The sequence below is a fragment of the Crocuta crocuta genome, unplaced genomic scaffold (genome assembly GCF_008692635.1).
Source record: "Crocuta crocuta isolate KB4526 unplaced genomic scaffold, BGI_CrCroc_1.0 scaffold39, whole genome shotgun sequence".
In the NCBI taxonomy this organism is placed as follows: domain Eukaryota; kingdom Metazoa; phylum Chordata; class Mammalia; order Carnivora; family Hyaenidae; genus Crocuta; species Crocuta crocuta.
Genome location: NW_027533334.1, coordinates 2,903,963 through 2,916,047, shown reverse-complemented (window position 1 = coordinate 2,916,047; position 12,085 = coordinate 2,903,963). Strand labels below are relative to the sequence as shown.

At 34.8% G+C, this 12,085-nt stretch overlaps 1 protein-coding gene across 24 annotated transcripts in view; it reads left to right on the top strand.

Moving 5' to 3' along the window:
* The window catches only part of RIMS2 (regulating synaptic membrane exocytosis 2), a 598,980-nt gene that overhangs the window by 472,766 nt on the left and 114,129 nt on the right, over nucleotides 1-12,085 (top strand). The gene's annotated exons all lie outside the window — the stretch shown is intronic.

Sequence of the window (12,085 nt, the reverse complement as noted above, 5' to 3'; positions counted from 1 at the left end):
TCTTCATAGTTTCTGGTGGGTCTAGCCCAGTTTTGAGTACGGGGTTTGATTGAGAATCAGGGGCAGTGCTCTTTGATAACTCTGAAAGAAAGGATAGATGCCCCAGGGTTTATTAGAAGGCAAACATGTCGGGTTAGGTCCCTCTAAAAATTCAAGCAGCTAGAGAAACTGCTAGAGAAGGAACTTTGGACAGGAAAGAAAGGGGGAAAACATAAGCAGCAAGGTACAAAAATATGTTTTCATCTTCATAACACAGGCACCAGGTGAGTCTGAAGTTATCTCCATAGTGCTGTACTGAAAGCCAGTCAGCACTAGTACACAGTAGACTTCATCTTTCTGCCTGAGGAGATGAGGTTTCTCTAATTACATTTCTCAGAGACCAAGAATTGCAAATCATGTCCATTTTGGAGGAATTTGGTTTTCTAGCTGTCAATCCAGACTTTGGTTTTGTGTTAGCACATGGTTGGCTTGATAAACACACCCTGTTATAAGCCAAACTTTGCATTATTATATTTAAACGCAACCTCAGAGTGTATGTACTCATAATTAATGAGAAAGATAATTGGGGCACATATTTACCCCTTTGGTATACAATTCAGTGGTTTAGTCTATGGCACTTCACTTTTTGTCTCAGATTGGTATATTTAACTATATCTGTGATCTGTGAAAGTTCCTATATAACAGATATTAAACCAAAGAGGGAATGATCCCAAGTTTGGCATCTTATTGGATTTGAGTCTAAACTAGTCATTTCAAATCTATCTTCATTACTTGTCTAATTTTTGATAATTATGCTGGTTTATTAAGGAAGACTTATTTGGCATGGGATAATTTCATCATTAGTTCACAGAGAAAATTTTCCCAAGGTTTCCTTGGAAAATATAGACATAGAGTTTCCTTTCTTCCAAAAGCCAAATGTAGTTTCTACTATGTTTCTCTTTCTTCATACTGTATAGAGGAGAACACGCGAGCTCATTGCTGTTTGCCTGAGGCCAAAAGTCTAACACGCCTAGCCTGGTGGGCAAGGGTTTGGAGATTTTAACTTTAAGTTCTCAATTTTTATTATTACCTTCTCCATCATTTTCTTTAGGGAAAGAGTACATTATCTTGCAGAGGAAAGGGAAAGATGGTGTATTCCTAGCAATCTGAGTCATCAAGGCACCATACTCAGCTTCAGTAACTATTTAAGACTTCTGAAACTATAAACTAAAGGGAGCCAGGCTACTGTCTCCAGGGAACATATAGTCTCTAAGATGGCACAAAGTATCGACTGAAATTACTTATAGGAAACTTATCGTGTCACTAATTATTACAGCATAAGATCTTGAATTTGCTTTCATTTTTTAGAATAAAATGAACAATCTTTATTGAGAGGAAATATGTCTGAGTACTCCCAGTAACATTTTGTTCTGGCAGTTGATGAACACAATGCTGAATTGTTTAAAAACAGTGTATGAGCTTGTACAACATTATTGGAAATAATTTTATGCCATAATACACGACCGACATTTTATGCCTTTTAACAGTAATGCAGATTTTCTCAAGGCCAAAAATAATTCTGACTTCAGAGTTTAAGTATTTATAGCATTGCTAGAATTTAATATTAACACAGTGACTGCAATGAAGCAAATCCATTATAGTTGTTCTTTTCATTACAGTAATTAGATATCATTGCGTGATACAGAATTATGTTATTTGTGGTCTAGTAGTCACATTAGAGGATGTCTTCTGAAAATACAAGTAGAAAATGAAGAGCAAAAAGTAAATTCAAAAAGGTTCATTAAATATTTAAATATAATATTTTTCAAAGTTGAGTTATAAATATATTCATATTTAGATATTTATATTTATATACATGTATGCAAGTCTAATTAATGCCACTTTATCATTAATGAATTTTTGGTAAACTCTAGGAAATACAAAAGTAATTAACCATTGAAAATGTTTTTTCTCAGTCTATATCCATGTGAGTACATTCTAAATTTTATTATCTATTTGCATTTGCTGATTATATTACCACATATATGTGGTAAACTGGCTCAGGAAAAAAAATTTTTTCAGAGGTAAGGGGAAATCATTTATTCAACCAAAACTTTTAGAAAATGTTTTAAGCCCTGTACTAAAAGCTGGAGATAGAAGTGAAATTAAGCATTTCTAAATATCTAAGCCTGAGAGTGAAACAATTTCTTAGCCTGTGTGAGTGGACATTTAAGGATAGCTCATATCCAAAGAATAAAAAATGTCATCAATATACCTAAACAAAGTCACAAGCATATTTGAGGAAGGAATTTGGCACAGAAAGGAAGAGATCTTCAGTAAGACTACAATGGGAGATAGAAAAAATAAATACTGTATAGTATTATCAAAACCAACAATATTGGTAACTTTACAATCAAACTAGACTCATCTATTCCTCCAGATTTTGTTCTAAGGATATAAGCCAAAAGAAAAAATTCAAGAAACTTGTTCTCTATAAATTTTTATTTTCTCAAGCATGTCTATAAATACTGGAGAATTATAATTTCTCTTTTTTAAAGAGAATGTTCTTGGGGTGGGGACATTTTTTAAAGGAAAAACTTTGGCATCTGTTCAAATATTCATGAAGAGCTGGTTTTAAAAGACCTAAGCCATCTAAATTGTCTAGCTAAAAGTTCTTATAATACTTAGAATGGCAAGCAGGATAAAATACTTGATTCTCATCCTGACTCTGTCACATTAACCTACCTACTTTGTCTGGGCTTTTTTGCCTGTCAGTTAGAGGAATGGCTGACACGCCTTGCCATAGTTGAGCTGAACATAGTACACAGCTAACAGGAAAGTAAGCATCTTCTGTTATATTGATCATTTTTCTTCATTATCTTGAGCTCAAGAGATCATTGGTTCTGTGACTAACCAACCACTAGTGGAACAAACAGCTCAACGTAAGTTTTCACCATTTGGCAGATATTTCCAGTGTTTTGTTAACCAATATTTAGTACTCCATTGATCAAGCTGAATTTTTCAGTTTTCTAGAAGTATGTTTGAGGGCCACCTCATTCCATAGGGCGTACTGATGGACTATGACATTCCACTTATGTATTACTTATGTCCTGTATTTGTTTGTTTTGTTGTCTTTCTCATTAAGGCTACTTTCTAGTTAATGCTACTGAAATCTTAAAAGTTCGATAACTTCTCTGTTTATTGATTGTGTATGAAAAAGGAATTTAAAAATATGTAAATATCACTCTAGGAATTTTCATTCTGTAAGTTGGGGTGGGGCCCAGGAATTTGCATTTTTAAAACAAATACCCCAGGTGGTTATGATGCTATCTATCCTTTCTTTTTCAGTTGTTTTTATTTCCTAATGAATTTTAAATCAGCTTGTCAATTTTTGGGGGAAAAAAGCAGCTGGGATATTGACTGGGATTTTTTTAATTAGATTAATTTGAGATCTACTGCCATCTTAAAATATTTTCTTCCAATCTATGAGCATGAGATTGTTCCATTTATTTGTTTTCTTAACTTTCTTTCAATGATGTTTTATAGTTTTCAGTGTACACATCTTACACTTCTTTTTTAAAATGTATTCTATGCATTTTTAGTGCTATTATAAATGGGATTGTTTATTGCTAGTATATAGACATTCAACTTATTTTTATTTATTTATTTGTTTATTATTTTTAAATTTACATTTTGATCACTTTCCATCTTAAATTTAGGTCTTTCATCCATCTTGAGTTTATAGTTGTGTAAGAAACTGGTCCAGGTTCATTTTTCTGCATGTCACTGACCAGTTTTCCCAGCATCCCAGCAAAGAGATTGGCTTTATTCCATTGGATATTCTTTCCTGCTTTGTCAAAGTACTTGACCATACATTTGTGGGTCCATTTCTGGGTTCTCTTCTGTTCCATTAATCTGGGTGTCTGTTTTTGTGCTATCGATTTATTTTTATAAATTGATCTTATATCCTACAACCTTACTGTATTTTGTTTATTAGCTTTAAAGATTTTTGGTAGTTCCTTAGGATATTCTATATAAGAGATCATGTCATCTGGGAATAAGATAGTTTTACTTCTTCCTTTCCAATCTAATTGACTTTTATTTCTTTTTCTTGATTATTTGACCTGGCTAAAATCATTACTACAATGTTAAATAGAAGTGGCTCATAGAAAGTTCTTAAAAGAAACAGCCATGCAGAATTACTAGCATTAGCTGTAAAAGCATTTTTGAGGATATTTTCTCTAATGCCACTCATCCATTTTAGAAATAGTCCATGTAAAACTTTCTTTTAAAATTCTATGAATATTTCTCCTAAACAATTGATATATCTGCTTTACAGAAAACAAAACAATGCACCCCATTGTATGTTCTCTTTACCTAGTCTATCAGGAAGTTCAGATTCATAGCCAAAATCTAATTCCATTCAATTTCTTGAACTACATTATATTAACATTATATTATATACAATAATTGACATTTTCACTTTGCCTCCTTGTTGAGGCTTTGCTTTTCTACCTCTATTTTACTATGATTTTAAGTTCTGTAACTATTTGTTGTAACTGCCTCAAATTATATATGCTGCTAAACCTTAACAGTTTTCATATTTTATCGTGTAAACTTTTAGAATTTGATCCCATTACCATTCTCTTCTTGAAATGCTTTTTTCTCTGAGTTTCTGTAGTTGTACACTCCTTGATTTCTACATCCATCTCTCTGGTCACCGCGGTGTTTTCTGTGAGCTTTTTGTATGCTTTTATGTTGATATTTTCCAGAATCTCATCCCAGGGTGCCACCCTTTTTTTAATCTATACATTCTATCTTGTCAGTGCATTTCAATTCCATGGTTTCAAGTAGTATCTATATGTTAATGATTTCCAAATCTGTATCTCCAGCCCAGATCTGTTTCTTAATCATCTGCCAAATCCATCCAGTCCTCTTCTGCCCTTCTTCTTGTCTGTCCAGGAGACATACGAAGCTCAGCATGTGAAATTAAATTTATCATGCCCCTCACCAAACAAGCAACCAAAGCAAATGACCTACTTTTGCATTTACTCTCTTTCCCAGTTAACGGTACCCAGGTTCTCACACTTGCCCAAGTAGCAACCTGGACATCACTCTTCACTAGTCCTTCTCCATTGAACATGATTCCCTGCCTCCAGTCACCAAATCTTATTGTTTCTGATGCTAAATCATTTCTGAAATATGTCAATTTCTTCCTAATCCTATTTTTGCTTCCATGCATTATCTGTTATCTCTTATGAAAATTTGTAGGAAATTCTTACCTTTTTGATCTCATTATGATAATAGCATAAAAAATAAGTAGTCAATTTCTCTGAAGCAGTTCATTTGTGAATTATATACTTTAAAAAGATGAATTTTGGAATTATATCTAAAAATGCTTAAAATTTGGGACACGTGAGTGGCTCAGTCAGTCAAGCATCTGATTCTTGATCTCAGCTCAGGTCTTGATCTCAGGGTCCTGAGTTCAAGCCCCTTGTTGAGCTCCACACTGGATGTGAAGCCTACTTTAACAAAAAAGGAAAAGAAAAGCTCAAAAAATATTTTTAAAAAACACTCCAACAATTTTAAAATGCTCAAAACTATCTGAAAAAAATGAATCTGTATGTGTCTTCTTCAGTAAATATTATGAGTATAATGGTGATAAATGCAGATGATATTTTGTTTAGGGTTTAGTTCCTCAAGCATATTTCCTTCTATTCCATTTCTTCTTAAGAGCTACCTTTCCCTAAAATGTTTATATCTCTTTTTAAGAAATTCTTGCATACATTTTTTTTTTTAATCATGAGGGTTCTTTTTTTTTAATGTTTATTTATTTCTGAGAGAGAGAGAGAGAGACAGCGTAAGCAGGGGAGGGTCAGAGAGAGAGGGAGACACAGAATCTGAAGCAGGCTCCAGGCTCTGAGCCGGCTTTAGCACAGAGCCCAATGCAGGGCTCGAACCCACAAACCACGAGATCATGACCTGAGCCAAAGTCAGACGCTTAACAGACTGAGTCACCCAGGTGCCCCACATCATCAGGGTTCTTAAGATGAATAAAACACAGACCTTATTCTCAAGAAAATGTAATGGTTTTTTTTTCTCTTTTTTTGTAGCCCCCAATTTTTCCTTTGCATGTGAATATAATTGTTGACCTGAAACTGTCAACTCTATATACATCAAAGACTCTGTTAATGAGTAAATAAGCTATTCTCTTGAGTTAATTGATTCTCCATCATATTACTATCTATTTATGGTAAATCTTGAATGTGGTTATGACTTCACAGTCTCTATACTAGATCAATGACAGTGAGAGATTTGAGATTTGATCATGTATATGGTCTGAAGAGAAGGAGCGTTTGGAGATAAAGTACTGAAAAGGCACAGCTACTAGAATGAGAACCTGAAGATGGAGGAGGGTTTGGGTCAGAAGCGTAGGTGGATGGATTGGCTCAAGCCAGAAAAAAGACGGAGTTGAAAATAGTTTTTAGATTGGGAGTTGGGAAGTTGGTCGTCACTACTTGATGGTCATAATTTTCTCAAACACATAAGAGGCAGAATATAAGAGTTTGGGAGTTGAATTAGAGATTGGATTTGAAGATTTGGAAGAATCACTGAAGAAAATAGGAAAACTGGCAGACCAAAGACAAATTAAAGGGTTGATGAATAGTTCTATAGATCCAACTGAGGGACAATTCCAAGAGATCCCAGCATGGAAGAGTAGTGTGTTCTTCTCTAGCACCACTGACCTGATCCAAGTGTAGGTACAGAAGTTAGATTGTAGCATTTGTGGAGAATGGGAATTTTGATGGATGGGACTGTTGGAAAAATAGCAATGGAAAGAAATTAAAGGTGTTTATATAAATGTCAGTGGTAGACAAGAAGGAAGAAAAGTCAAGACAGGAACTGATAGACCAGGAGAATGTTGGAAGATTCAAAAATTGGAAAACTATACCATGTAGTACAAAAGCAAATTTAGGGAGCTGGATGGGTGAGAGATTTAGGGTATGACATTGAAACTTAAGACTGCATGGTGAGCTATTTCATTATTAGCAAATTCTAAGACATAGCCATTGGAGCAAGTAGAACAGAGTGATGAAAAGAGCAAAATGTGAAGGTAAATAGAGACAGGTAAGTTTTCAGATTATGACACAGTTGGCTAGGCCTTCTTAATGAATTTGTATCTCTGATAGGATTATAGTAAAATTGAGAATTGAAAAGAAGACCTAGCTAGCTCCTAAAGACTTCAGTGAATGAGTCAACGGCCATGAGGTCACCAGATGATATGAAGAAAGGGGAAAAAAGGAGAAGTATATGTTGGTATAGCCACTAGTCATAAGCTGCAAAAAGACAAGTTAAGCTTTTAAGTCAAAGGAGAAGAGAAATGTTCACCGAAAAGTAATCAGTAGTTAGAAATATTACAACTATGAAAAAGGATAATTGTCACAGAGGACTTCAGAGGAAGCAGTGTGTTCAAGGAAATACCAGGTTTTGTTAAGACAAGACATAGATTGTTTTGTTGACCATAGTGAAAAGGTTTAGAATGATTAATAAGAGTATAGGGGCGCCTGGGTGGCTCAGTTGGTTAAGCATCAGGTCATGATCTCATGGTTCGTGGGTTCGAGCCTCGCATTGGGCTCTGTGCTGACAGCTAGCTCAGAGCCTGGAGCCTGCTTTAGATTCTGTGTCTCCCTCTCTCTCTGACCCTCCCCTGCTCACGCTGTCTCTCTCTCTCTCTCTCAGAAAGAAATTTAAAAACATTAAAAATTTTAAAAATATAAGACTATAGCTTTGTCATGGAGCCACCTCGCTTTTCCTCTGCTGTTGGGGCCACCACATTTTTAGAGTATTTATACTTCAATACCACATCTCTGTTCTTCTGTATGAAATTGGAGATCAGCCTTAATTAAAATTTACTCCCACATCCTACATAAATTTTAAGAGACTTATAAAATTTAATAGATTTTGTATAATAGTCATTATTGTAAATTTTCTTAATTTGTATTTCTGTGGTAACTTGTTTATTTTATCCTGTTGCCACCAGAGAAACTTATTCAGAGAGGCCCACACAGATTCATTTTTACAAATTTCACAACGGTTAGAATAGTAATTTAAGGTTATATACATTTATTTTTTTTTTTTATGTTTATTTATTTTTGAGAGAGAGAAAGCATGAGTAGGAAAGGGGCAGAAAGAGATGGAGACACAGAATCTGAGGCAGGCTCTGAGCTGTCAGCAAAGAGCCTGACCAGGCCTTGAACACATGAACCATGAGATCATGACCCGAGCAGGAGGTCAGACGCTTAACCGACTGAGCCATCCAGGTGCCCCTACATTTAAAATTTCTATTACCCTTCATGTAAATATTGAACTTTTGTTTTCTGGCATTACCACCATTGATTATAGGTAAATAGTGTTTCTATAGACTTTCTGCTGTAATGGATAAAATTAGTTTTTATGCTCTTTTTAAACATTTATTTCAAATATTTTCCTCACTTGCTGCATGTTAGAGAGTAAAATAAATTTAGTGTGAAAGTAGAGAAATAATTAAATGGGGAAAGTCATTCCCCAACTATTTCTGTTTATTATGGAGTATGAATTACTACTTTGCATGGTACACCTGTCATATGTAGAGACATAGCTTTCAATTTGACACACCGGGGATTCAGCTGGCTTGCTTTGCAAAGTTGTGAATAGAACTTGACGCCATTATACACTGACTCATAGTAAGCATAATATCATCTATCATCCTCCAAAATTTATTTTTAGTATTATAATAAATTACACACAGTCTCAAAAAGTATACATGAAGGATCATACATAGCATAATGTTAAAACTTAGCTCTGAATTCAGACAGAACTGGATTGAATGCTGCTTCTGTCAATTCCCAACAATATAAATGTAGGTAAATAAGAACCACACTTTTCATCTATATATTGGAGATGATAATAATAGTAACTTTCTCACAGGGCTGTCATGAAAGTTCAATGAGAGTTTATCCTTACAGCTTTTAACTGAATTCCTGGCATTCCTGGTACATGATAAGCATTTGCTAAATGGTAGAGATTAATAAAGAAAGAAAAAGAAAGGCGAGAAAAAATAAATATAAAAATGCTCACTTTTTTTTTGGCTTTTTTGAACTGCATATTTCATAGAAACTTTCCTATAATACTTTGAAAGATAATTCAGAGTAAGATATATCCATCTTATATTTTGTACGAGAGAAAATAATTTCCAAAATACCCCAAAAGATTTCATGACAAGGTAATTTCACAAAGTTATATGGTAGAGATACCTGAAAATGTTTGTAAGTTTCATAGCCTGCTGTGGTTGACCTTTAATGGTCTTGGAGTTAAAGTGGTTTTATTCTTTAAATTGCCTTTATTTATTCAGAGATATTTTTGAGCATCTTCCATATGCCAGACCCTCTGCCAAGATGGGGGAAAAACTGGTTGACAAGACCTAGTCCTTTCTCTCAAAGAGCTTAAAGTCTAGAGGGGAGATAGAAGTAAATAAATGATTGTAATAAGTAAAAGTAAGGAAAGTAATTTTTTTTAATTTTTTTAATATTTTTATTTTATTTCTAGGAGAGAGAGAGAGAGACAGCATGAGCAGGGGAGGGTCAGAGAGAGAGGGAGACACAGACTCTGAAATAGGCTCCAGACTCTGAGCTGGCAGTCAGCACAGAGCCCGACGTGGGGCTCGAACCCACAAACCGCGAGATCATGACCTAAGCGAAAGTCGGACGCTTAACCGACTAAGCCACCCAGGTGCCCCAGGAAAGTAATTTTAATATGTGATTTGATAATACTTCCCCTTAGTACATCATTTTAATAACCCACTTAATTATTTCATTTAAAGCGCTCTACCAACTTTGAAGTACAGCTGTATGGGAAATGGAAGTTAGAAAAGGTTATCTAACTTGCCCAATATTAAATAATTTAAATGTCACAGTAGTGACAGAAATTACGTCTTTTGACATCAAAGTCTAATGTTCCTCCTACTTCACCATGGAAGGTCTTTCAAATAAATAAATTGAAATAAGAAGAGACAGGTGACTTTCAGCATCATACAGATAGGAAAACATCTACAGAAAAAAATCCATTATTTCTTTTAAGCTTCTAACCATTTACAAAGTACTTCTGAATTAATATCTTAAGAACATATTTGAGAAACGTTGTTAAAAGTTGTTCTTGTTGCGCCTGAGTGGCTCAGTTGGTTAAGTGTTCATCTCTTGATTTCATCTCAGGTCATGATCTCATGGTTTGTGAGAGAGAGCCCTGAATAGGGCTCTCCACTAACAGCATGGAGCCTGCTTGGGATTTTCTTCTCTCTCTGCCAATTTCCCCACTAACATGAGCTCTCTCTCTCAAAATAAATAACCATTAAAAAAAATCAGTTGTTCTTAGCTCTAATGCAAATCAAACATAAGGCTTTTAAAATCTAAAAAATACAGTAATTAAAACATTCATGTTATTTTGCACTTGAGATTCCTATATTCTCCTAATAGTTATTTTTTTAAATCTTCCTCCCATATAAATCTGAAAGAGTCTCTATTTAAAATCAGTTAGCAAGGTAAGATTATGAAGTATCTTACCTTGCTAACTGTAGAAACATACAATCGAATCTTTTCAATCCTTTCTTTCCAAGTATATTTCCAGAAAATTAACCCCATGAACTGATGCTTAAAAATAAATGGTTTTAAGGTCAACAAAATTGGAAAACCCGTATACACACTATCCTTCTCTTCAAGATTCATAGGCTGTATCAGCTTCTGAAAAGTTCTGTAATAAAGTTGTGTTTAAACCACCATTTCCTAAACTTTATGATGGATTCCAAATTTTATTCTGGGAAATATGCTTTAAATTCAATGGCATGCATTCATTTTTCATTCCTAACTTTGGCTTGTATCCTCTCAGTGAAATAAATAGTTTTATTCTTGCTGAGCTTAAGCATAGAATTAAGGTGCACAATTTGGAGTTTCCCAGAAGAGGTCCTTGGAGCTGAGAAAACTTACTTATAGGGATTGATCTAGTCCCTAAAGATGCAGACAGGTGGCACTAGGAAAAGAATTATAAAATCAACTAGGAATACACAAATCTGACAAAGGCATTCCTCTGTCCAAGGAATCTGAGACAAGATTTATGGGGCGCCTGGGTGGCTTAGTCGGTTAAGCGTCCGACTTTCGCTTAGGTCATGATCTTGCGGTTTGTGGGTTCGAGCCCCGCGTCGGGCTCTGTGCTGACTGCCAGCTCAGAGCCTGGAGCCTATTTCAGAGTCTCTATCTCCCTCTCTCTCTGACCCTCCCCTGCTCACGCTCTCTCTCTCTCTCTCTTTCTCCTAGAAATAAAAAAAAAAAAGTTAAAAAAAAGATTTATCTTTTAAGTAATGGCACTAATAAAGGGGATGCATAAAAATGGCTTGAAGAATGCAACAAATATCATGAGCATTTATAATTTTTGCCGACTTTTCATGTACATTTTAAAATTTAATGCATCCTGTCTCTTATTTAGGAAATTACTTCAAACAAAGCAGTTGAGTCTTAGTATCGAGATGGAGTTGATGGGTGGACCATTTCTACTTTTTCTATCCTTTTCTATCCACTTGGACTGTTAGTTGCTGACATCAAAGGCTAGTACGGCTCTGGAGCTCCCCTGATGTCATGTCTACATGTATATACATAGCGTGTGCATGTGCGCGTGCATGTGTGCCACACCCTAGCACATGCTTAGTGGAACTCTCTGTTTCCCAATGTCCCTCTTTACAAAGCGCTCTATCTTGCTCTGAACTGAAGGCTTGCTTATTTCTAATTTTCTAGACTTAGAGTTGATCTTACATTGTTATTTAGTGTAGTCTGTGATTCCCATGGCTAATATTTTAAACACACCATTAAACTTTACTATTTCTACTATTCATTAGAATACACCCTCTTCATTAAAAGAATTAATTATGCATACTATATAGGAGAAACAGGAAAATTCTCTTATGTTTAAGGATATATAAAATATTCATCAAGGTATCTCAATATAACAAGTGAATATTATAAGGGAGATATTTATAGACTCATTTTTAAATTCAGTATATAGCTACTTCATTGTCCAGTTATAC